This window comes from Mandrillus leucophaeus, unplaced genomic scaffold (genome assembly GCF_000951045.1).
Source record: "Mandrillus leucophaeus isolate KB7577 unplaced genomic scaffold, Mleu.le_1.0 Scaffold1026, whole genome shotgun sequence".
Lineage (NCBI taxonomy): Eukaryota > Metazoa > Chordata > Mammalia > Primates > Cercopithecidae > Mandrillus > Mandrillus leucophaeus.
In genome coordinates, this window is record NW_012098388.1 from 944,055 (window position 1) to 969,667 (window position 25,613).

Genomic DNA, 25,613 nt, shown 5'->3' on the forward strand with positions numbered 1-25,613 from the left:
ACACACACACACACACAAACGCACACATACACAATAGAATAACATTCTGCCATGAAAAAGAATAAAATCTTGTCATTTGCAACAACATGGACGGAAATGGAAGTCATCAAATAAAGTAAAATAATACAAGCATAGAAAGACAAATATCACATGTTTTCATTTGTATGTGGGAGCTAAAACTGAATCTCATGAAGATAGAGGGTAGATTAATGGTTATCAGAGGCCAAGCAGGGTGGGGTAAGAGAGGAAAAAAGGAGGTTGATTAATGGGTACAAATACACAGTTAAATAGAAGAAATAAGGCCCAGTGTTTGATAAATTAGTAGGGTGACTATAGTTAACATTAATCTATTGTACATTTCAAAATATCTAAAGAAGAATAATGCTAATGTTCCTAGTGTAAAGAAAGGATAAATATTTAAGGTGATGGATATCCCAATTATCCTGATTTGATTATATGAATGTATTCAAATCATCACATGTACCCCTAAAAAGTGTACATCTATCATGTAACAATAAAAAAAAGAAAAAGACATCAATCTAGAATTCATTATTCAGTGAAATTATACTTCAGAAGTGAAGAAGAAATAAAGCATTTCTCTGAAAAACAAAACTTGAGGGATTTCATCGTAGCAGATCTGTCCTGCAAGAAATGTTAAATGTTTTTTCAGGCAGAGGCAAAATGATACAGGTTAGAAATCTCGCTCTGCATAAAGAAAGAGCATCAAGGGAGGAAATAAATGAAGGTAAAATAAAGTATTTTACTCTTATTATTCTTAAATTACATAACTGCTAACTTTAAATTAATAATAGTAACAATGTATGAGGTAAATATGAGGATAAATTACACGAATAATATCAATGTCATAGGTAATACAAGGAAAATTTGAGACCACTCTATTATAAAGTACCAGCAGCATGCATATAACAGTATATTGTTATTTGAAGATAAACTTAGATTAGCTAATAGTGTATATTTCAAATACTAGGGCAACCACCAAGATTTTTTAAAATAGAAGTATAATTGATATGCTAAGAGAGAAGATAAAAGGGATCATATAAACGCTCAATCTAAGCCAAAAAAGGCAGAAAAAGAGGGGAAATAAAAAGATACAAAGAACTAACGCATAGAAAACAGTTACAAACATGTAAATATTAACCCAACTATTTCAATAATCATAATAAATGGGCCTAGTCTAAATAAACCAATTAAAAAATGGAGATTGTCAGAATGGATTAAGACAATCAAGACACAAGGATGTGTTGTGTACAAGAAACCCACTTTAAACATGAATATTCCTATATGTTACACACAAAGTGATTAAGAAAGATATACCATACTAACACTAATCAAAGAAAAGTTGGAAAGATCCACTTCTGAGATGACAGTGTGATGAGCTCTATGGACCATTCCCTAGTGAAACAAGCAAAACTTGTGAAATCAGTTTTTAAAAAACTATACACATGCGCGCACGCACACACACACACACACACACACACACCCCTGAAAATTGTCCCAAACATTTATTCAAGAAAACATACTAAAATTCAGTTAGAATAGTGGGAGTCTGTGGCATTTGAACCATATCTGCTCCTTTCCTCCTACAACCTTCCACACAGCTCAGCTAGATAAAAGCTCAATTACTGATGGATATGGCTAAGAAGATGGGGCACTCTCTAGCTTTATTTCCCAATCAAAGATTACCATAACTCATTAGGAGGAGTAATTTGCTAGCATTTCTCTTTCTAATTCCAATTTCAAGAAGCAAAATCACTATGAGTGCAACCAAGAAGTTGAGTAATCTCCTCTTGCACCCAGCCTTCATAGGACAGAATACTTGGGTCCTCATTGACTCTGGACTCAACTCATTCACAGGGCAGAGATTCTACACTAAGAAAGGCAAAACAGAAAGATCAGAAACTACTGTACTGTGCAGTGCTTGAAAAGCAAGCTGGAGTTTCAGTTTACTTAAGATTATTAATGTATTAATTTAAGACATTTCAGACTTCCAAATGTGCAAAGTTATCAGTAATAAAGAGGTATATTACTTAATAAAGGGGCCAATTTCCCCAAAAGACATTACAATCCTAAACATGTCTACACCTAACAACAGCACATCAAGCTCCATGGGCCAAAACTGATAGAACTGAAAACAGACAAATCCACTATTATGCTTGAAGATTTAAACAGCTCCTATATCAGTAATGAGTACATTAAAATGGCAGAAAATCATTAAGGACATATATGACCTAAGTCACATTATCAATCATTTTTAACTCTTTGACATTATAGAATGCTCCATCTAACAATAGCAGAATAGATATTTGTCTCAAACTCACATGGAACACTGACAAAGACAGGATACATTCTCAGCAATAAAACATAACCTAACAAATTTAAAAGGATAGAAATCATTCAATGTATTATCTCAGACTACAATGGAATTAAACTAGAAATCAACAACAGGAAGATAGCTGGAAAATCTCCAAGTATTTGCAACTAAATAACACACTTCTAAAGAATCCACACTCAAAAAAGACGTCTCCAAAAAATGTTAAAATCTTTTGAACAAATGACAATAATCAAAATTTTGGGGATCAGTGAAAGCAGTATTTAGAGGGAAATTCATAGTGCTGCATGCATATATTAGAAAAGAAAAAATATCGGAAATCAGTTGAGAGAAACTTGAATTTTTTAATGAAAAAACAATGAAGCAGAAATGTTATCATTCATTCAATCATTAATTTCATTGGTATTTATCAAACATCTTTCATATGCCAGGCATTGTTCATAGATGATCGGGATATAGGAGTGAACAAGAAAAAAAAATCTGCTATGACTGAGTTTACATTCTTATATGGACAGTGGAACATTAAACAAGTATGTGAATACAAAAAATTCTTTCAGAGGGCCCTGGGTGATGTCAAGAAAATGGAACTGGGTAATGTGACAAGTGTGGTAGGAAGAGTTAACAGAATGTGCCTGAGGAGATAGTGTTTAACATAGATTTTCATGATAGCGTTATGACACTATATGTATAGTATTAGCTTTAAGCTTCCCTTTCAAACTACTGAGTTATCTGTTTTATTTGTTTTATGTTAAGTAATATGTCACATTCTAACTTATGAATATATTTCTATTATACACATTCATTTATATATATTAAACTATATTAGCTTATGTGCAAACAGAAGAGCAGGCACTTCTACCTTTCGCCTAAGCAAATCTAGACATATGAAATTAAATACTGGATAAGCATGTTTTTTAAAAGAGAAAAGAATAACTAGTATCAGAGAGATGTACACTTTAACAACTTTAAGTTTGACATTTTAACCACAACAAGCAAAAAATCATCAAGATATATTCTAAATCTTTTATATTCAAGAGAAGAAAATGGTAAGGATCCAAGAATATGTAGTTAAATTTACCCAAATTACATATTTTACAAAATCAGCAAGTTGACACTTAAAAATTATTTATCAGAGAGCGATTCTTTGGCAAATCAATATGACTGAATTAAAAAGAAAGGTTAAATTATTTGTTTTCTGATTTCTGAAATTCAATTGGGCGCTTGTCTGAAAAAAAATATGTATATATACACATTATTTCATTTTGTGTGGACAAAACTAATAAAGGCACATAGAAGTTTCTTTATATATAAATTTTCCTACAATATTTATACTGTTGCTGATCTCTGTAATTCAAATATGCTATTTAGTCAGCAATTGATTCTTTTTTTCCCCCTGGAATCCCGCAGAAGGAGTAATGCACAAAGATTGGTTTCTAACGCATGGTTGTGACCTATCTGTATATAATGTATGATTCTCCTAAACAACTGATCCAAGGAGGACCACACTATCTCTGATGGTCTAACCCAGTAGGCCACACAGCCAGTTGAACGACCTTAAGCAGGTTATTTCAGCTTATATGAGGGAGTTATAAAGAAAATCTCTGACATCCTGGGCTGCAACATTATTTTGTTTAATACTGTTATTTAGAGAATTCTTAATATGTTTCTGCTCCTCTCTCAGCTTGTGGTTACCTTAAGCCTTACACATCTCAACACCTGCTTTCACAGTGAGATGTCTGACATCCGTTGCATTTGGTACATATGTGGGTCTGAACATATTCCTAATCACTGTATTCATCTCCAGGCTTAATGTATCAATTTCTAATCATTGTATCTTGTTCAATTTATTTTTCATTCATCTCCACAACTGAAGTAACCAATTCATGTCTTTGCTTCTTTATTCTGTCATCCTTCCTTTATCTGACCATGTGGGTCTATCTGTACTCCTAATTTCCAGAGCACATCTTCATAAAACCATCTAAATTCCAATTTCAACAACCCTCAGCTTCAGAATATTGGTAGCAATCTATGCAAAATGAATAGGATTTTAGCCACCATTATCACATACTCTCTTTTTCCTTACCACAATAATTCATGTTTTACAGTTTGTCAGAGGCGCACATTACTAATTACAATAGGTCATACCTTTTCTATGAGCTTCACTATAACATTGGCAACTTTATTATTCCCCAGTACATACTTTATTATGCTCTTACTTTATATGCATTTTGAGATTTAATTTTATTTGCATAAAATTAACTGAACTAAACTGGGAGAGGGTTATCAGATTATTTAAGTTGAAATAATGCAACAAGCTTAAACCTCTAACAAAGGGAGTATTAAATAACAATGTGTCAGCATGATACACTTAATTGGATAGTATTTAAACTCTAAATCCAAACAAGTTATTTGGGCTTGGGGAAATTGTCATTTATACTTAGTATCTATACAAATGAAGAATGCTGGGGTTAATTTCATAGTCTGAACATTTCTAACTTATGAGATTTGACCAGCTGATAGAAAAAAAAAAGAAAAACAGTGGATTGTTTTTTTTTCAAATGGCCATCTGTACCTATCAGAAATTTCACATCTAATTTCATTAGATGCAGGTGGCAGGAATAATTAACACAGCTCTTCATTACATAACAGCATAATAGATCTAATAGGACAGTGGGCATGAGAAATATGGGGTTGTGAAACAACTTTCAACCAATTTGATGTTAACTAGTTTGGGTTCCCTAAAATAGTTTGATCTCTATGCTTCTGTTCTTTTTGCTTTTTCATTTGGCCTACATGTTCACCTTTAGCTAACTAGTGGCATTTTTAAAAAATATTCATATGCATTTTACATTCAATAGAGGATTTTAAATTTGCTGCAGTGTAGTGCCCACATTGCAAATAAGACTTCCGGGCTTGCTCCCTTGACTTCCACCTACCCACCATTCTATGCTTTTCTGTCATATTCATTCATTGTTTTACATTATTGATAGTTATACCTACGTCCAAATCCAATGAGCAATATTCTGTCTTCATCTACTTCACTTCTCAGCTCTATGCACTACATTTAATTACATATTACTGAATCATTCTGAGCTCCCATGAAATCACACTCATATTTTCTCTCTCACTTCTCTGGTATCTCACTTCTTTGCTAACTATTGAGTATCCTAGGGTTCCGTCCTGCAACCTCTACTTCTTATATCTACTTACACTTAGCTTGAGTGATCTCATCCAGGCAAATGGTTTTCAATACGATTTACACGACAATGGCTCCTTCCATTTAAATATCCATTATTAACCTGTCTACTGAGCTGCCTGCAGACTCCCTGACAAACCCACTCGAAGACTGAATAGGGATCTCAAATTTAATACTGCATGTCGAAAACAGGAACCTCTCCCTCCCCTAATTTTCCCTATCTCAGGAAATAGTCCCACCATCAACACAGTTACTCATAAAACTTAGAAGTCATCTGTGCTTCTTTATATGTTATATATCCCTTACATATTCCTCATCCCCTATATCCAGTATGCCATCAAGTCCTATTTGCTTTTACTTCCAAACTGTACCCAAACCAGTCTTTATCTCTCTATCTTCCACTTAATACTCAAGATCTAGTAACTGTCATCTGTTGCTAGGATGATTTAAATAGCTACTTACTCCACAGCCCAAAAAAAAATTCTTTGAAAAAATGTAAATCATATACTCAGTCTTCCATTTGCTAGATTCCAATGGTTTCCCATTACACTGAGAATAAAATGCACACTCTAAACCATGACCTAGGGGGCCACGGCTAATTATCCAACATTTCCTTCCATTTTACTCCTCCAATCATTGCTCTCCACCCTTTGAAAACTTTACAATTTGACTCACTGCATGATTCTTCGTCACTACATGTCATCCATAATGACCACCTTTCTATTTCTTAAATGTGTCTTGTTTGCTAGTGCTGCATATCTTTGGCACTCACTATCCTGCTTGGAATGAGCTTTTCCCATGTTCTCACTTAATAGGCTCTTTTTTCAGAGTCAAGTCTCAACTCAAATGATATCTTTGCAAAGAGACCTCCCTATCTGAAGTAACTAGCTTTGCCAATCACTATCATGTTAACTTGTTTTATGTTATTCATAGCATGAATTTTTACGAAATTACCTTGTTTATTTAAGCCCACTAGGCTGTACTCTTCATGAGAAATGCATCTATCATTTTATCCTAAGTTCCTAGAATAGTAGGTATCACACAGTAGACAACTCAAAATATTACATGTACCATTCAACAATGGGTATTAAATGAAAAATAAAATTACTAGAGCTACTTTTTGAAGAAATGAACTGTCTTACATAGTTTAATAAATCCCTGGCATATTCTTGTTAAATTAAACACACCCCAAACAGCCATTAAAAAAGCAAATACTAGCTCTAAGATCCTAAGAAGAGTTTGGACAACCTGACAAAAAATAGATTTACTCTTTTCATTTGCACGTTTCCAAATATTTTCCTTAAAGAAAGACACCTCTTACTTAAGGGTTTAGCCTTAAATGCTAAACCATTGAGATAATAATTTACAATGTGTAAAATAACAATGTACTTGGTACAAAAACAGCACCAAGTAAAAGCATTTTACCCAGTGAACCAAAAATGCTGGAAAAAAAAGCAACAATACTAGAAAAATAAATACCCTCCTTCTTCTAAAAATAATAACTGCAAACAGTAATGTAACCTCTTTTTGGCTAAAGTATAAATTTAAAACGTTTCATATTTATAAGCTGCCAATGAATACCTAACTTGTTTTTCAAAAATATTTAACTTATTCATATTAAAGCATATTAATATTTTCATATTAAAAGCCTATGTCTTGTTTAATACCCATTCCAATTCAAGTATTATAACATATAAATATGTAACTACATAATCCCATAAAACATGTAAAGAATGTATAAATTATCTACATGACATAGAAAAAACATGCATTTATATTCATATACACAGGAAAACAGTTTCTCATTAACTTTTAATGTATTAATGCAAGTTGAGTTCAGTTTTATATGGTTGTAATTCTCAGAGGTTTAGGCATCTAGATTAAAATTAACCATGAGTTTGAACGTATACGTTTTAATAATTTGTCATTGAACACTAATTTACAGATGGTGTGGTATAACCACATGGTGGCATAAACTAAGTGTTCCCATTTAAAATGATTTCAAACAGCATGTAGATGTTTTTCTTAACTCAAAACATCTGATTTTAATGTTATTTTTCCCAGTCTTAAACTTTGTCTCAAGGTTTCTTCACAACAGAAACGTGTTTGAGTTAAGCCATTAATCCATTGACATTTCCCATCCTTTTCTTCATAATACCTGCCTCATTCTACTGTGAGGAAAACTGGTTATATTTGATGTCAAAATTATATAATGGCAAAGTGTAGCCTTGGACACAGAAAGAAGAGGGAGGAAGACACAAGTCTCTACTCTGTCCTTAAATATTACTTAACACTGCCTCAGAAGCTTCTCCTACTCTGTATTCTCAGCTGCCTCCTACTTGGGATTCCTCTTCTACCTTCCATTTGATGCAGTTTTCTTGTAGAGTCATCAGTCATCACTAGAACATTTATAGACGAGATAGTCTGACCCAAAAGAGCTTTTCTGAAAACCTTCCAATTAAATCCAAAAGGTGTCAGTGTAATTCTGTTTTCCCCACTTATTAAAGACTATAAACTAAAAATCAAATGTAGGATGAATAGGAGAACAAATGGCATACATCTATAAAGTTTAAATATTTTTCCTTAATTATATTGAACCTGGCTTCTAGTTAGGATAATTATGAGATCTGCATAATATATTTCCAAGTTTCAGAGAAGTCTTAGTCTTTAAGTCATGATGGAACAGCTTTAGAGGAGCATAAGAAAACATAAAACTAAAACCAAAAAGGGTAATCAAAAATTAAAATAACTGCACAAATGAAATTCATTATATGCAAGTTTCTATGTAAGGCATCAATTTAGTTGAGCATATGTTCTTGTCTAATTCAGAATATGTCAACACCATAATCACTCAGGTGGTGATCATAAGAAAGAAAATGTGATAAATACTATTCTGTACCTACCAGCTGTAATTCAGAACACAAACATTAAAATTGAAACAGAATTTAATACCACATCCAGGTAAAGCAAAAGAGAATACAAATCCATCAAAGGCTTACTAATTCTATATAAGGTCTAAAGAATGGTTGAGGATTTAGGAACATTATTACGCAGAGTCTGAGAAGGGTCTATATGGAAATCCTAAGCCTTATCGTTGGAGATAAGTAATTTTAAATTTAGAAAGATTTACCTTAAAATACTAGATACTGAAAGGAAGTATGGACCAAACAAAATAACAACAACAAAAAGGAAAAACAACCCAAAAAAGTAAAATTACTATTCTGCTGACTCCATACATGCTGCAGAATGAGACACTCTCCAATTAGCTTCTGAAGATAGTCTCATCTTAGACAATTAGAGCTGGTTGCACAAAAACTGTGTCATTCAGAACATGCTTTGAGAGGGTTTACAAGGTCCCAAAAGAGCTTCCAAACTTGCTTTGTTTTCCTAATTGAAAACTTAGAAGGTAATAACCTCCTCTCAATTCATAGGAAGCCGGAAACCATAGGATACAAAGCAGTTTCCAAAGAAATTTAAAATAAAATCATGTATCATTAAAAATTGAACAAAACAAACCAAGCAGGTCTCCCAAAGAAAGCGAAAACATGCCTTTGAAATAAACAGTAAGTCACCACTGTTCATTGCAGAGTAGCATGTCTGTTACAGAGTGGCAGAATGAATGTGCAAGTTGCCAAATTGAACTAATTTACGTTCTGAATTAAAATAAAACACCCTCAATGTTGTAGGCCACTTCTATTCACCAGCATTCCTAGGGTTTGCTATGATCCGTTTTGAGAAACATGGAGACATTCAGCAGTTGCTTTGGCTAATGCCTTACTCCTTCCAGCCACCCTTCTTTGCAGGAGTCCTTTTGCGTATCTACTCCTCCTTCATGGAATGACCTACATATGTACAGATATGACAAAATCTCCCAGAGATAAGAAGGAGGCAAAAGCTGCACAATTCCTATTATAACAAAGTAACTGAAAATTTGCCCTTGGGAGCTAAAGAAGAAATGCCATCTCAAGACTCACTTTCCAGTGTAGTCTCAGTGCTTTCAGCTTCGGCTATTACAATTTCGGCAGGGGATTATACACACTAACCATGAATGGTCAGGTCACCCTGGCAGCTAAAAATAAAGCTTTAATTCCTCCTTTTCAGAGAAATGTAAACTCTAATGAAACTATTCATTTCATGGAAGCTAAAATTATTCATTTGCTTATGTAAAAATTGGTCAAAGAATGCTATGTGTAAAGCCTCAGTAATGAACTTAAACTATATAAAGATCATTACTCAAGGAGTTTCTGGTATCAGAGAAGAGTTATGACATGCATGTACACTGCCACAGGAAAATAGAGAGTGCTGTGAGGAGATTTGTCAGTGTTCTTAAATCCAGAAATGAAATACAAAGATGTACTGAGTACTGATTATGCAATGACTCTTCTAAGCACAGCGATTATAAAAGATATTTATATATATACACATATATGTATACATATAAAAAAGGATAAAGATACTTTTATACTCAGTGAGCTTATACTATTTAGTTAGGTAAATAAAACGTAGATATTTTAAAATGCAACAATCACATATTCTTATTGTTTTTGAGTCCTCAGCAACTGGCATACAGGAGAGCCGCAATAAAAGTGTGTTTTGTGAATTAATAGTTAACTGTGTGTATATTTGAGTGGATACATGTACACATGTGTGTGCATGCATGTAGGTATACCATAATTTAGCACTACATATTAAAAGAAGCCTGACACCTTAAAAAAATAAAAAGCTTCTCCCTGTGTTAACTTGAAGTTTTTCACTGAAATTATCAAGGCAAGACCCATTGATATAATTCTTCGTTATAGGCACAAAGGTAGAAGACATTTGAAAGAACTCTACAGTGGACCCAAACCCAGATTTTTATTTAAGATGTACAATTTAATTTGTCAGTCAAAATCCATACCGCAAAAGATACATCATTTTGAAAAACCCAAAAATGTATTTGACCAGGAAAGATATAGACTAGAAATATAACATTAGCTACTAATTCTCAACAGAATTTTTACCTTAATAAGAGCAGCTGGAATTACCTTCCACCTCCCTCTCTTCATTGTACAATCACCCGCTAGTTTTTATTACTTCCAGTTTTTACTAGCAACCAAATCAATCTCTCTTTCTTTTATTGTTGCTGTTACTGGCTCAATTCATGACCTTCTTACCTGGACTATTGGCCTCATTTCCCACGCTCTTGTCTTAGAGCTTTTTCCAATCTATCCGGTCAGGTTATTCCTGCTAAGTTCTGCTTCAATTTCTCCAATGGTTCCTGACTTCCTAGAGGATAATATTAGCATTTCCTGTCATGTCATACAAAGTCCTTGTGATATGGCTCCCATCTATCTTTTTCCACCTTTTCTCCTGACACTCCCCCATCACTTCTTCTGTCCTGTGCCCCGATATATATGTATTCCATCCATATCAAACTATTTTTTGTAAAAGCTACTCTACTATACCACTGTGATCTGTTGATGAACTCTCCAAAGATGTCCATGTCTTAATTCCTAGAACCTGTGACTGCTACCTTAAGTGGCAAAAGGAACCTAGAAGGTGTGATTAAGTTAAGGATCATGAGATGGAGAGATTATTCTGGATTAAGGTGGAGGGCCCAATGTAATCAAAATAATATTTACAAGAGGGAGGCAGGAAAGTCAGAGTCAAAGAAGGAGATGTGACAGTACAAGTAAAGGTTAGAGAGATTGGAAGATGCTATGCTGATGATTTTGAGTTCAGGAAGGAGCAACAAGACAAGTAATACAGGTGGTTTCTAGAAGCTGGGAAAAGCAAGGAAACAGATTCTTCCCTGGAGCCTCCTAAAGGAAAGCATCCCTGCTGATACCTGGATTTTAGAACTTCTGACCTTAAGCACCATAAGAAAATAAATTTGTGTTGTTTTAAGACACTAAATTTGTGGTGATTTGTTACAACTACAATAGGAAAGTAATATACATGTATGGGATCTCATATCACTTATTTTTTGCAAGGTATTTAATAGCAGAGGTGGTAGATTGTTCATCTTTTTTAATCCCCCAGAGAATTCAGTCCAGTCACTTGTTTACAGTATGTTTTGTCTGAAAACATTTGCTAAATACAAAGAATAAACTAGAACTGACTAGCGAATATGAAAGGACAATGCCTATAGCACCACCAGTTCCAAAGATATGACAGAAACACGGATTTTATAAAAAGGCATGCAGTTACAAAAATAAGCACTCCATATGCTTCTAAAAATATCAGCAAAGTTATGAGGAAATTACATAAACAATTTTCAGGATATGATTCATAGGTATAGAAAACTAAGAATGATCAAATTAATAAAGATAAATCATACTGCATTGGTTTCTATTAATAAAATTTTCCGTAAGTTTGTTTTTTAAACAAAGAATACATAAGGCAAGTTTCTACAAACAAATATCTAATATTTTAAGCTTTTTTATGCCCAGACATAGCTGATGTGAATCAATGTTATCAAGCACTTGGTATATATTAGGAATTCAACAAATGCTTGTTAACATTGGTGTACACAACCTGTTACTTTGTCCTTTAACAAGATGAAGTAGTTTCCATGCATAAAATCCTAAAAGAAAGAAATGTAATCAAGTACAATTGTACATATTTTATATGAGTACTCATAACTGGAAAAGTATTATCGAAGTTTGAAAACATTGGTAGCATGTTAATATTTTCATGTGTGGAAGGTGTATTATATGCCTTTCGTTTGAAAAAGCATTTATAACAGGTAAGACCCTTTGAAAATTTTTCACTTATAAAAAAAAAAACAAAACATTGCCGACCAATAATTCCTCTTGATCTTCATTCTTTGGGATATGCAGATAAAAGTAATTGCTTTTTCAAGGTAACTTTGCCTGACGACTAATGCTTTCCATTTAGCTTGATTCTACCTAGGCCCTCCCATCTCCTATTCCAGGGCCAGTCCAATAGACCAGCAGGAAAAGCTAACTCGTGAAGCACACATCTATCCACACATGATCTTCACTTCCATATTCTTCTCAGCAGCTCTTATTTACATTAGTGAGCAACTAAAATCTTTAAAGACTTTTCCTCCTTTTGACACCTGAATTACTAAAATGACAAGACCTTAATGACAGCAATGTATTAAAAGAGGATTTTTAATAAGTCTATAATACGAATGCACTTGTCAAAATAATTTAAATTCTGGTAATACAGGGCTACAAATGGACATGATGCTAAGATCATAAAAATATGATATTTTTCTCTCCTTGAAAGATCTCAATGAACATTTCTATTATAAAAATGTACCAAAATATAGGAGAAATATATATACTCTTTATAAAACCTAAGGCAATACATTAGAGAAAATAAATGTTTGAAAAGTATTGAGATCAAATAAAATAATCACTGAGCAATAATTCATGAAAAGTTTTCTTCCCATGTTTATTTCTCTCTGTGTTCTGTGTTTATTACTGCATTTTCATCAATCCTAAAAAGCCACAAGATGGCATTGGAGAGTACAATTGCTTTATAGAACATATTTATAGAAAAAATTGGAAGAATCCTCTTTTCAGATATTTGCATTTCTTCTGATATGACCATATATTTCAGAAAAATATTAATTCACCAGAGTATGAAAATCTTTCCTCATATTGATAAGAATAATTTTTCTTCACCATTTACAACATAGTATTTGGAATACAAAATAAGTGGAATATGCTTTAAGAACTTAAAGTAAGATGCCAATGGCAGTACTTTATTGAGCTCAAGGTAGCAAAACTAATTCGGAAATATTTTAGTACAGTTAGTAAAACATAAATGACAATTGAATAATGTTGAGAATACTCACAAGAGGCTCACTGACATTTTTTAAAGAAATATTTATATATAACCCTCAGAGATTTTAAAACTTGGCAAAGTTATTCACTGTCATCGCCTTAAGGCAACATTTCCCATTCAAGGTGTCTTGCATAGATGTCTTAAGAGACCATAACTCTACAAAAAGAAATTTGCCTTAAATAAGCAAAAACAGACTAAAACATGGTTTGGTATTTTAAACTGACAAACCAAATTTTACCTAGTCACATCACCACATGCAAGGAAAAGTATCTTATTTTTAATTGGGCCTTCTAATGATATACTGTGTGCTGTTTAAAAAGAAATAAAAACTAATTTTTTTTCTCTTAATAGAAACTTTGTTTCAAGCCAATAACATCCTCCACTCTTTAGTGCTGGCTCCAACTGTATAGCATAAAGTTAAATATAGCCAACAATGGGCCTCGGGTACTCTGGTCACAAACTCTGCCTTTTTAAACGTGTGATCAATTTGCAAATATGTAAAATAAGTTACAGAAAAAAGTGTCAGGTGTGTACTTAGTATGCATTGAAAGTGCTCAATAAATATTTGTGAAAGGAACAAAAAGATGAACTATTATTTGTATGGATGATGTTGTAGTTCAAAACTTTATGACAAAGGAAACCAAAAACATGACAGGTTCAGTCAGGGACATGTTCCCAATCAACAAGGCTCGTTAGGAGCTGGATTGAAACCCAAATGTCTTAATCTCCACTGCTGTGGGTATTATAAGGTAGGTGCAAAACTAATTGCGGTTTTCGCCATTGAAAGTAATGGCAAAAATTGCAATTACTTTTGCACCAACCTAATATAATACTCATCAGATTAATGTAAGCCACTTCTATTAACTAGAAAGATGTTATTTTTGTGATCATCACTGTAGATGAAAGTTGGAGTGTAAATATCAGCTGTCTGTAGACCCTTCCTAGAACTTTCAATAGTTAACATGAAGATTAACCATGGAAAATTATAACACACTTGTAAGCTGTCTTTCATATCTGTATCTATGAAATGAAAAAATGAAAATTAAATCAGTATCACCCTTCCTTCAGGAGGTTTATCTATGGCAAAACATATTTCAATTCTTGGTAACAGAAGTTTTTGATTGGAAAAAAATGTTATCTGTAGTATAATGCAATTCATTTCATTAGCATGGATGACCACAAGTTTTATACTTGTTTTAACTAAAGAGAAAAAGCATAATTTCTAAAGAGTTAAACAAACTTTAAAAAGTAAAATCAGTGGTCGGGTGCGGTGACTCACACCTGTAATCCCAGCACTTTGGGAAGCCAAGGCAGGCGGATTACGAGGCCAGGAGTTTGAACGAGCTCAGGAGTTTGCGACCAGCCTGGTCAACATAGTGAAACCCCATCTATACTAAAAATACAAAAATCAGCTGGGCGTGGTGGCACGTGCCTGTAATCTCAGCTACTCAGGAGGCTGAGGTAGGGAATCATTTGAACTCTGGAGGCGGAGGTTGCAGTGAGCCGAGATCACACCATTGCACTCCAGCCTGGACGACAGGGTGAGACTCCGTCTCAAAATAAATAAAAAAAAAAAAAAAAAATCCCTCTAATATACAAAGGCCCTTTAATATACTGATTTTGCACAATACATACTTTTTAAAAACCTGACATCAACTTCTTTTAGACTCCCTTGTCTCTCCACCCCTACATTTTCCTGAATCTTGATTTAATGATGTATTTTCAGTTATCTGACACAACTTTCCAAAGAATTTAACACTATCACTATCACTCTTTCATTTTGAAACTTTCTCCACTCTTGGTTTGCAGTAACCAAAACAAGTAAGGTCTCTTTCTTCCTCTCTTAGCTTCCCCTTAGTCTCCTTCCCTGACTGGCTGCTCTTTCTCTGCCAGCCTCTTCAGGGCTAGTGTTCCATGGAATCCTTGATCCTCTCCCTTTCCCTTTTCTTTTCCTCTTCTCTCTCTGCATGTTTTCCCTGAATAATCTCATTCCATCATGTTGCTCTCAATATGAGGGCAATTTCAAACTCCATACCTCTTGCTTGACATTTGCAGTGTGAACAGTGGTCCCCCAAAAGATATGCCCACTGAGACCTGTGAATATATGAATTTATTTGGATAAAGAATCTTTGTGGATGGAATTAAGGTTACAGATCTCAAAAAGAGATCATGTTGGATTTTCCGAGTGGATCCTAAATCCAATGACAGGTGTCCTTATAAGAGAAAAGCAGAAGGAGATTAAAGACACAGAGAAGAAGGCCATGTGAAGATGGTAGCGGGCACAACCCAAGGAAAACTAAAGCCACCAGAAGGTGGAAGAGGCGAAGAAGGATTTTGTCACAGAGCCTTCAGAAGAAGTGTGGCCCTGCTTATACTTTGATTTCAGGCTTCTGGCCTCCAGAACTGTGAGAGGACAAATTTTATTGTTTTAAGTCACCCAGTTTGTGGCAATTTGTTACAGAAGCCACAGGAAACAAGCACAATTCCAGACCAATAAATCCATTAGCTCAATATTTCCAGTGACTACCACAGCTCGTATGTTCCAAATTGACCTCATTTCATCCCCTCTCCCCGCAAAAACTGCCATTGATCTTCTCTCTGTAATTAGTGACACCATCAATGTAACTTCTCCTCGAATTATTTCACGATTCATGTCCAAACACTTACCAGATCCTATGTATTCTTCAGAAACTTATTTTCAGTCCCTTTGATTGATTTTCAGGCCCTCAGTATATGTAAATATGATTTTATTGAGTCCCTTACTGGTCATTCTGGAATCTCACCCTAGTCTTTTCTACAGGGGGCGTTAACATGTCAAAAATCAGGTGTGACCATGCCATTTTCATGTGTGATCCTACATAGCTTGATTGTGTGTCTTCCCTTCTCTGTAAAGGCAGCTTTACTGATGGACTCATAAATGTGGGTAACACCATCATATACAAAGCAAGAAGTTTCATCTTTATGGTGCAGAGAAGACACCATAATGAACAGATCTATCAAATCAGAGGCCCAACCACCCAGACTGAATTTTCTACTAAAGGGATTTGCAAAGTTATTAAATATCTCAGCGAAAATATTTTATTCTCAAGATAAAATCCAAAATCCCTTGCAAGATATCCAAAATCCTTCATATTCTATCCTCAATCTACATTTGGGGCTTCATCGTAGTCACAAAGACCTTACTATTTTCTTTCAATAAGTAGTTGTTTCAAGTTTCTGTGTTTTGAGGACCTTTAATATGATGGATGGTATCCCAATCCTCTCATTACAGAATGTTTTTCTTTCCCTCTTTCTTTATATCCTCTCACATCTCATTGATCATCTATTTCAATTGAGTCTAACTTTAAAATTGCTCTCTCTCCTGTCTTCACTATTCTCACTGCTATTACTTTACATCTGGAAATCATTTTTCAGGTCAGGTATTATTTTGTTGAAAGGAACACAGACGCCCTTAGTCTACCACAGAGAAAATGGGGTATTTTTGAAAGTATATGTGTGGAGTGCAGATGAATTTTAAAACGTTCTTAAGATCCAAAGCGTCACTAGTATCAGTTTCCTCTTTCTCTTTCCGCCTCTCTTCCTTCCTTTCCCTCTGCCCTGTTTTCTTTCCCTTTTCTTCTTTTGCTACAAACCCACTGCACCCTTTATCATGCACCATGGATTACATAGGCCCTTCAGCAAAAGTTTTCAACTTCCCTGTTCTTTCTCTTCCATTCCCATCTGGCTCCCGGCTGACTATTCTTTCTCTAGTCTTCAAAGCCTTCAACAGACAGTTTATTTGAATTGGCTAACTGCCAGTTGCAGTAAGCCAAATAATGCTCTCTAGAAAGATGTCTACTGCCTCATCCCTAAAGCGTATGACTATGTTATATTACATGGCAAAAGGTACCTTTCCAATTTGATTAAATTCATGATTTTAAGATGGAATGATTGTCCTGGGTTATCTAAGGATGCCCAATATAATAATGAAGGCCCTTATAAGGGAAAGAGAGAGGTAGAAGGGTCAGAGTCAGAGGAGATGTGATTATGAAGAACCTCAAGAACTACAAGATAATAAATTTGTGTTGCTTTAAGCCACTAATGTTTATAGCAATTTGTTAAAACATCAGTAGGATACTGATACACCAGTGTCCTTAATTTCCAAGCCACCTTATGGATCATGTGAAAGCCTATAGTTGACCACCCAGGGATCAGGGGTTAATCCTCTGGTCCTAGCAGTGAATGCCTGTGTGTGATCTCTGCGATAAACATTGATATGGTTTGGCTGTGTCCCTACCCAAATCTCATCTTGAATTGTAACTTCCACAATTTCCACCTGTCATGGGAGGAACTCAGTGGGAAGTGACTGAATTATGGGGATGGGTCTTTCCTGCACTGTTCTTGTGATAGTGAATGAGTCGCATGAGATCTGATGGGTTTAAAAATGGGAATTTCCCTGCATAAGCTCTCTCTTGCCTGCTGCCATCACATAAGATGTGACATATTCCTTGCCTTCCGCCACGATTTTAAGGCTTCCCCAGCCATGTGGAACTATAAGTCCAATTAAACGTGTTTTTTCTTCCTGGTCTCAAGTATGTCCTTAGCAGCAGCATGAAAACAGGCTAATACAGTAAATTGGTACCAGGAGTAGGGCACTGCTGAAAAGATACCCGAAAATGTGGAAGCGACTTTGGAACTGGGTAACAGGCAGAGGTTGGAACAGTTTGGAGGATTCAGAAGAAGACAGGAAAATGTGGGTAAGTTTAGAACTTCCTAGAGACTTGTTGAATGGCTTTGACAAAAATGCTGATAGTGGTATTAACAAAAAGGTCCAGGCTAAGGTGTTCTCAGATGGAAATGAGGAACTTGTTGGGAACTGGAGCAAAGGTGACTCTTCTTATGTTTTAGCAAAGAGACTGGCAGCATTTTGCCCCTGCCCTAGAGATTTGTAGAACTTTGAACTTGAGAGGGATGATTTAGGGTATCCAGCGGAAGAAATTTCTAAGCAGTAAAGTATTCAAGAGGTGACTTGGGTGCTGTTAAAGGCATTCAGTTTTATGAGGGAAGCAGAGCATAAAAGTTCGGAAAATTTGCAGCCTGACAATGTGATAGAAAAGAAAATCCCATTTTCTGAGGAGAAATTCAAGCTGGCTGCAGAAATTTGCATAAGTGGATGAGGAACCGAATGTTAATCCCCAAGACAGTGGGGAAAATGTTTCCAGGGTATGTCAGAGGTTTTCAAAGCAGTCCCCCGCCATCATAGGCCCAGAGGTTGAGGAAGAAAATGTGATTTCATGGGCCAGGCCCAGGGTCCTCCTGCTGTGTGCAGTCTAGGGACCTGGTGCCCTATGTCCCAGCTGCTCCAGCTGTGGCTGAAAGGGGCCAACACAGAGCTCAGGCTGTTGCTTCAGAGGGTACAAGCCCCAAGCCTTGGTGGCTTCCACATGGTGTTGAGCCTCACAGTACACAGAAGTCAAGAATTGAGGTTTGGTGACCTCCACCTAGATTTCAGAAGACTTATAGAAACGCCTGGATACCCAGGCAGAAGTTTGCTGTAAGGGTGGGGCTCTCGTGGAGAATCTTTGCTAGGGCAGTGCAGAAGGGAAATGTGGGGCCAGAGCCCCCACACAGAGTCCCCCCTGGGGCACCACCTAGTGGAGCTGTAAGAAGGGGGCCACCGTCCTCAAGATCCCAGAATGGTAGACCCACCAACAGCTTGCATTGTGTGCCTGGAAAAGCCACAGACCCACAACTCTAGCCCATGAAAGCAGCTGGGAGGGAGGTTGTACCCTGCAAAGCCATGGGGGTAGAGCTGCCAAGACCATAGGAACCCACCTCTTCCATCAGCATGACCCAGATGTGCAAGACATGGAGTCAAAAGAGATCATTTTGAAGCTTTAAAATTTGACTGCCCTGCTAGATTTCAGACTTGCATGGGGCCTGTAGTCCCTTTGCTTTGGCCAATTTCTCCCATTTGGAACAGCTGTATTTACTCAATGCTTGTACCCCCGTTGTATCTAGGAAGTAACTAACTTGTTTTTGATTTTATAGGCTCATAGGCTGAAGGGACTTGACTTGTCTCAAATGAGACATTGGACTGTGGACTTTTGAGTTAATGCTGAAATGAGTTAAGACTTTTGGGGACTGTTGTGATGGCATGATTGGCTTTGAAATGTGAGGACATGAGACCTGGGAGGGGCCAGGGGTGGAATGAAATGGTTTGGCTGTGTCCCCGCCCAAATCTCACCTTAAACTGTAACTCCCACAATTCGCACCTGTCACGGGAGGAACCCAGTGGGAGGTGATTAAATTATAGAGTCAGATCTTTCCTGCACTGTTCTCATGATAGTGAATGAGTTTCACAAGATCTGATGGTTTTAAAAATGGGAATTTCCCTACACAAGCTCTCTTTTTGCCTGCTACCATCCATGTAAGACATGACTTGCTCCTCCTTGCCTTCCGCCATGATTGTGGGGCTTCCCCAGTCATATGGAAAGTCCAATGAAACCTCTTTCTTTTGTAAATTGCCCAGTCTCAGGTATGTCTTTATCAACAGCATGAAAATGTACCAACACGAACATCATTTCTCTAACAAAACTTAAATTGCCTACCATTTGCTAGCTTCTATATTGCTTCCCTCTATCCCTCACCTCTCCCATCAAATATATAGAACATATTATTTTTTACTCTCATAACATAGTCCCACACTTATACACTTGTAATACTTTGAATATTATTACTTGATATAAGTAATAATATTCCAAGTTAATAAGTTGGAATAGTAATACTACTACCAATAATAATATTCCAAGTTAATTAGTTGGAATTCCAAGTTAATAAGATGGAATAACTTGGAATACTATACTCATTAACTTGGAATATTCTCCTCCTCATTGAAGTCTTAGTCAACTTGGAAGATTCATTCATACTGCCTTTTATCCTTAACTCACCATGAAGCAGGCATCATTTTCCACAATTGGCATTCATCTATGTCAACTCTATATAAAATTATACTGACAACTGAAACTGAATGGCTAAGTTTGTGGGGAAATTCACAGGTATAACAGAATATAGGTATAACAGAACATAGATACAACTAAACAAAGATATTGGCTAATTTTATTTTGTTTGTTAGGTGCAAGTTCCATTTTTGTTAGACTTATTATTTTATTTAAGAACATAATTTCAAAGGCATATTAAAATTACTCTAGATCTAATTTCAAAATTTGAAAGAAGTACAATAAATAGGAGAATTTTTGTTTCTGAGAAAAAATTAAAGTGCTTTTTTGTTACCTTCAAAAGGTAAAGAAACAAAGCCCCAGAAGTTTGGTCTTATAAGCTACCCCAAAGGAAAATAAGGAGAAACACCTTATCTTTTTTGACATATTTGACAAACTGAGAATAAACACATGGTAACATAATAAAAGGCAGATGCTGGGGGACTAGGTTGTCTCTTAATCATGTGAAATTAAGCTCATTGACTTACAGGAATGCTCAAGAGAGCTGTTGCACATAAATCACATTGACATGAGACGGAAGTACCCCCACTAGACTTTCTCATTCCTATTCAGTTAAATCTCACTTTCTTTACACAGTAGCATAATTTCTTTTACTTAAATGAATATCCATACGTAACAACACAAAAATTAGAACTGAAACTGTGTCTTTGGTTATTTCACTACTCTTACCTTTTATAAATTTTTTGGACCTAGAGTCACAAGTTTAGGAAAACCTCTTGAGGCTTGTCTTCCTCTTGCTGTCAAGAAGAATTGCATCTAAATCATTTTACACAAACAGGTGTCCCCTGTCTGGTTCTAGAATGAAAAGAAGATCAACTCCCTGTGGTAACCCTTTTACTCTCTAATAGTTGGCTGCTTTAGGGAGCTTTTATATAGTTTAAATCCCTCCTAAAATAACATGTGCTTTTTGGTAATGCAGCCACTTACTCTTCTCCATATGCTGTAATAACTGTGAATACTTTTTCTATACTGAAGTCACTTGCTTATTTATACTGTATTAGTAATCATGAGCCACAGCCTTTTCATAATGGCCACAATGGAACAATACCATTAAATTCAAAACTTCAGCACAATGACATTAGTACGTCTTTAAAGCAGCACTAAATGTAGTAGAATTCCAATAGAAAAATACTTGAAGAATCATTTTCCTTACCCTTTAACAGATTTTGAACTGCATCTTAAGCCCATGAAAACATTCCCCATTTGTAAAGGTTCATTGTCTTCATCTAAACCCTTATCATGTCCTAGATATTGCTTATTCTGAGATTTTTGCTTCAGTAGCCTCACATTATACATTATACTGATTGCTCTTTAAGAAAAAAATCATTTTTCTTCAATGCCTCTATTTAATTTTACCTTTATCTTTCTAATATCATTTTGGTCCTGTAGCATCCTCACTGATGTAACCCTGAATATTAAAACCACTCACTCAACCATTCATGCAGTCATTAATACATTAAGACATTTCCTTGAACCCTGACTCTGAAACAGCATATTTGGCACTGTAGAGATTATAAACATATATTAATCGTGGTCCTTGCACTCACCATCTTATATTCTGAGTACGTTTTTGAGAGAAAAACATCATGGAACCCCTTGTATTACCTAATTTCTACATCCAGACTCCTCTAGCTTCATTTTTCTTCAATATCCCAAACTTTTCAGGCAAATTACAACTCACACTTTAGTCCCCCCAAAGTGCTACAGCTATACTTTGTCCATAACAGTCCTTCAACCATTTATACTATTTCCCTACTCCCAAATCTTACTCCAGATTTTCTTACACACCATTTTAGAATGTATATATTTAAGAATAGCTATTATTAACAGAGACTATGCTAACCTCTTTGAATGGCCTTTTAAAGATGGACCATGTCAAATACTTTAACCATGCAGACAAAGTAATAATAATATTTTTATAGTTTGAAAAGTCCTACCAAGACGCAGTGGAAATATGAAAAAAAAAAATTCTTTTTATTTGCAGATAAATATACAAACAGAGGAGAAGGAAGAGAGGAAGAAAGGAAGGAAAGAACAAAAAGGGAAAGAAGGGAGGAAGGAATGAAGGAAAAAAGGGACCAACAGACAAGAATGTAAAGCTAAATTTCTCAAATGGTTGAGAGACAAAGTTTCTCCAAGCAAGCATTTGCTTTACATGTGTGTTTTTTTTTCCAGAATTCTAAAAATGACAGCAACTGAGATGTTTACTTAATGAATTGCTATAATATTTCACACGCTTGAGGGGGATTGGCAATATTGGTCGTCTTAGCCTCCTTCATCAAGTGCTACTTATAAAAACTAAACAAATAGGTATGAAATTGTCCCAGGATAAAATCTATTGTGTAACGAACGCTGAATATCTGCTTCTATAGATATTAAAAGTATTGATTCTAAATGTAGGCACAACTTTAGGACACTACCTGAGAGACCAGATATAGTCCTCAGTTGTCATAACATATTGTACATATTTAAAGTGATATTTAAAACAAAATGTTATAAAGTTGCATTTGAATATTTTAATCAAGGATGTTATAATGACATAACTGCCTTATTATATTAAATCTGTTCTTTAAATTAATAGTGATGGGAGTGTAAGCCAATGTGATAAAAATAATGCATTTCCAGCTTGTGTAATAAGAGCTCCTATTGCTTTCAAATTAGTTCTGTTAATGAGAAACAAATATCTACTTTTAAATTTTTATGGAATGACAATATGTGTTAATCTAAATAAACATGATACAAAATTAGCATGCCATAAAAAATCAATATTTCTCTGTGTAATATAATATTGTATATGTTCCTAATTATTAAAATATCTAGTTCTGGTTTTCTAGTGGTCACAGTGAACTAAAAATAATATTCTAGTAAAAGACACATGAAAAGCATTGGGTTGTTAGTCATGTTTATTGACCTTTCAAAAAGATGAATAAAATAAAGAATCAAAAGAGAATTAAATGATAAGACGAAAGAAGAAAGATAAGAAGCCCTCTTGATTAATACGCAAAATCAAACATCAAAAATTGATTTTTATCCCCTGGCCACGGTGCTGCTGGTTTTATAGGTTGGGCTAGATGTGAAGATTGAGCCATCCATCTTTTAAGGAAAAAATGCCAAGTACACTCCTCTTCTACTTGATATATGGAGATCAGTAATGACACTATTCAGTAAGCTACATATCTGCTTCCCTCAAACAAAGATGCCACGGGAACAGACACCAGCTGAAATAAGTCCAAGCTATGAAAGTATATGGAGAGAATAATAATATTCCTTCCCAAAGTGCACACTTAATATCTAAAAGTCAAACAAACAAACAAGCTTCCATTCATCTGGATCTTAATATAGACACTAGGGGAAGGTGTGTTAATTTACATCATATAGAAAAGTAAACAAATCAGGCATGCTGCAAAATCCCAGTACCTGCCTTGTCATTTTTACATTGCAATACAGAAAACACATTTGGTTTAGAAGGTATTATATAATTATGTGACAACTGCATTCATACATTGAAGAGAGAAAGGTCTCAGAACTTCTGCTTAACTTAGCACAGCATCTTATTACCATTCTTCTAAAATAATTACAAAACTGAAATAAAACTGAATTTGAGACAGATTCCTGAGTTTTCTCAAGCCTTTAGAGCAGACAATTTTTAAAACAATGATGCTTTCTAGAATAGAAATTTATATTAAAATCACTTAACATAGATTTTTGAGACATTCTAATATTTGCATTTATATTAAATTTGCATTTTCCAACGGCCCCATGTTTCTAGCTCTGCTCTCATGCTTCTCAAACACACAAAGTAAGTCCCAGTTTGATAAAATTTCTTGCCCCCAAATTAGAGGTTATATAGAATGGGCCTATTACCATTACTTTATGATTAAAAAGGAGTAACATTTCTATTTGAATAAATCAATCATAGATCTGACATACACAGGAAGAACTGAAAAAAACAGATTTTATATAATTAGTGGTAATAACCAGAAAAATAAAGTTTTAAAGAATTAATCAATATTTCCATTTTGGATAAACTATTGTCATTTTGTTATAATACTTGTACAAATGAGTGTTTCTCTTCTATATAGCTAAATACCTATGTTAAGTGATTTTAATGTAAATTTCTATCCCAGAAAACATCATTGTTGTAAAAATTATCAGCTTTCATCACTATTTACTCCCCTTTCTACCTACTCTAACTCTCTTACTTATGCTCAATTGTACTTGAGCATAGTACAATTAAAGAAATCAAGATATATGTTATTTCCCATTAACCCATTCGAATTACATAAACCACTACATCATAATCTTGCCCTAGGGTTTTATCTCATTCAAAAGATCCACTGAGAAGGAGAGATGAAATAATGTGTAGACATAGAAACAGTATTTTTTCACATTGCCTATAACCACATCAGTGGCAGATACAACAGCTGTATAATAACCAAATATGCTAGAACCAACAGGCTCAGTATTTTTTTTAACTTTCAACCACGCACCAAACCTTTTTCCATGCACAATGCCCTCCCCAATTTCCCCCCAGACTTTATCCCCAGAAGGGGCTCACGAAAGCAGAGCTGCTCCCTATTTCCCCTGCATGTGAGCTTTTTCGGTATACAATCAAAGTGAGTTTGAAGCCTTTTAACCTCATGGTTAAGATGGTTGCTTCACAGCCCCATCTCAGCCCTTTCATTCCCTTTCCTTTCTGAATTCCAAAGATGCTTTTGTCCATGCAATTGCTTATATCACAACACTGCAACCTCTTGTACATTATCTCATCTTCTTTTTCCCACAGTCTCTCTGGAACTAACAGACAATACATTCTAATTCTAGCAACAAAACACAATACCTTTCTTCTTCCTTTATGCCCAAAAGCTGTAACTTCAAAACTTATGTGACTCCACATAGTGTGATCATGGGAAAGCTTTATATTATTAGTGACTTACTAGACAAGATACAACTTCACATTGATAATGGTATTTATTCAATTGTTCCACACAATTGAAGTATCAACAGTCCACCACAAACCAAGATGCCTGATAACATGTAGTTTTTCACAAATGCCAACATTAATCTCTTTAGTAGTTCCTTTCATTACCCTTCTACTTTACCTCTATATTTCCTATTAAAATATTAGTGCTTCCTCATGATATTTTCTTCAATAACACTAGTGTTTTCTTTATATACTTCCAAGCAATTCATCAAATCAGCTGGAGTACAACCCTGAAAAGAATCTTCCCTAAGCATAGCTGACACCAAAATGGTAACAATAAAAGTT

The 25,613-nt window shown here is 35.1% G+C and overlaps 1 protein-coding gene across 1 annotated transcript in view; it reads right to left on the reverse strand.

Moving 5' to 3' along the window:
* LOC105537767 (interleukin-1 receptor accessory protein-like 1) overlaps window positions 1-25,613 on the reverse strand; it is an 847,405-nt gene that overhangs the window by 620,519 nt on the left and 201,273 nt on the right. The window lies entirely within an intron of this gene.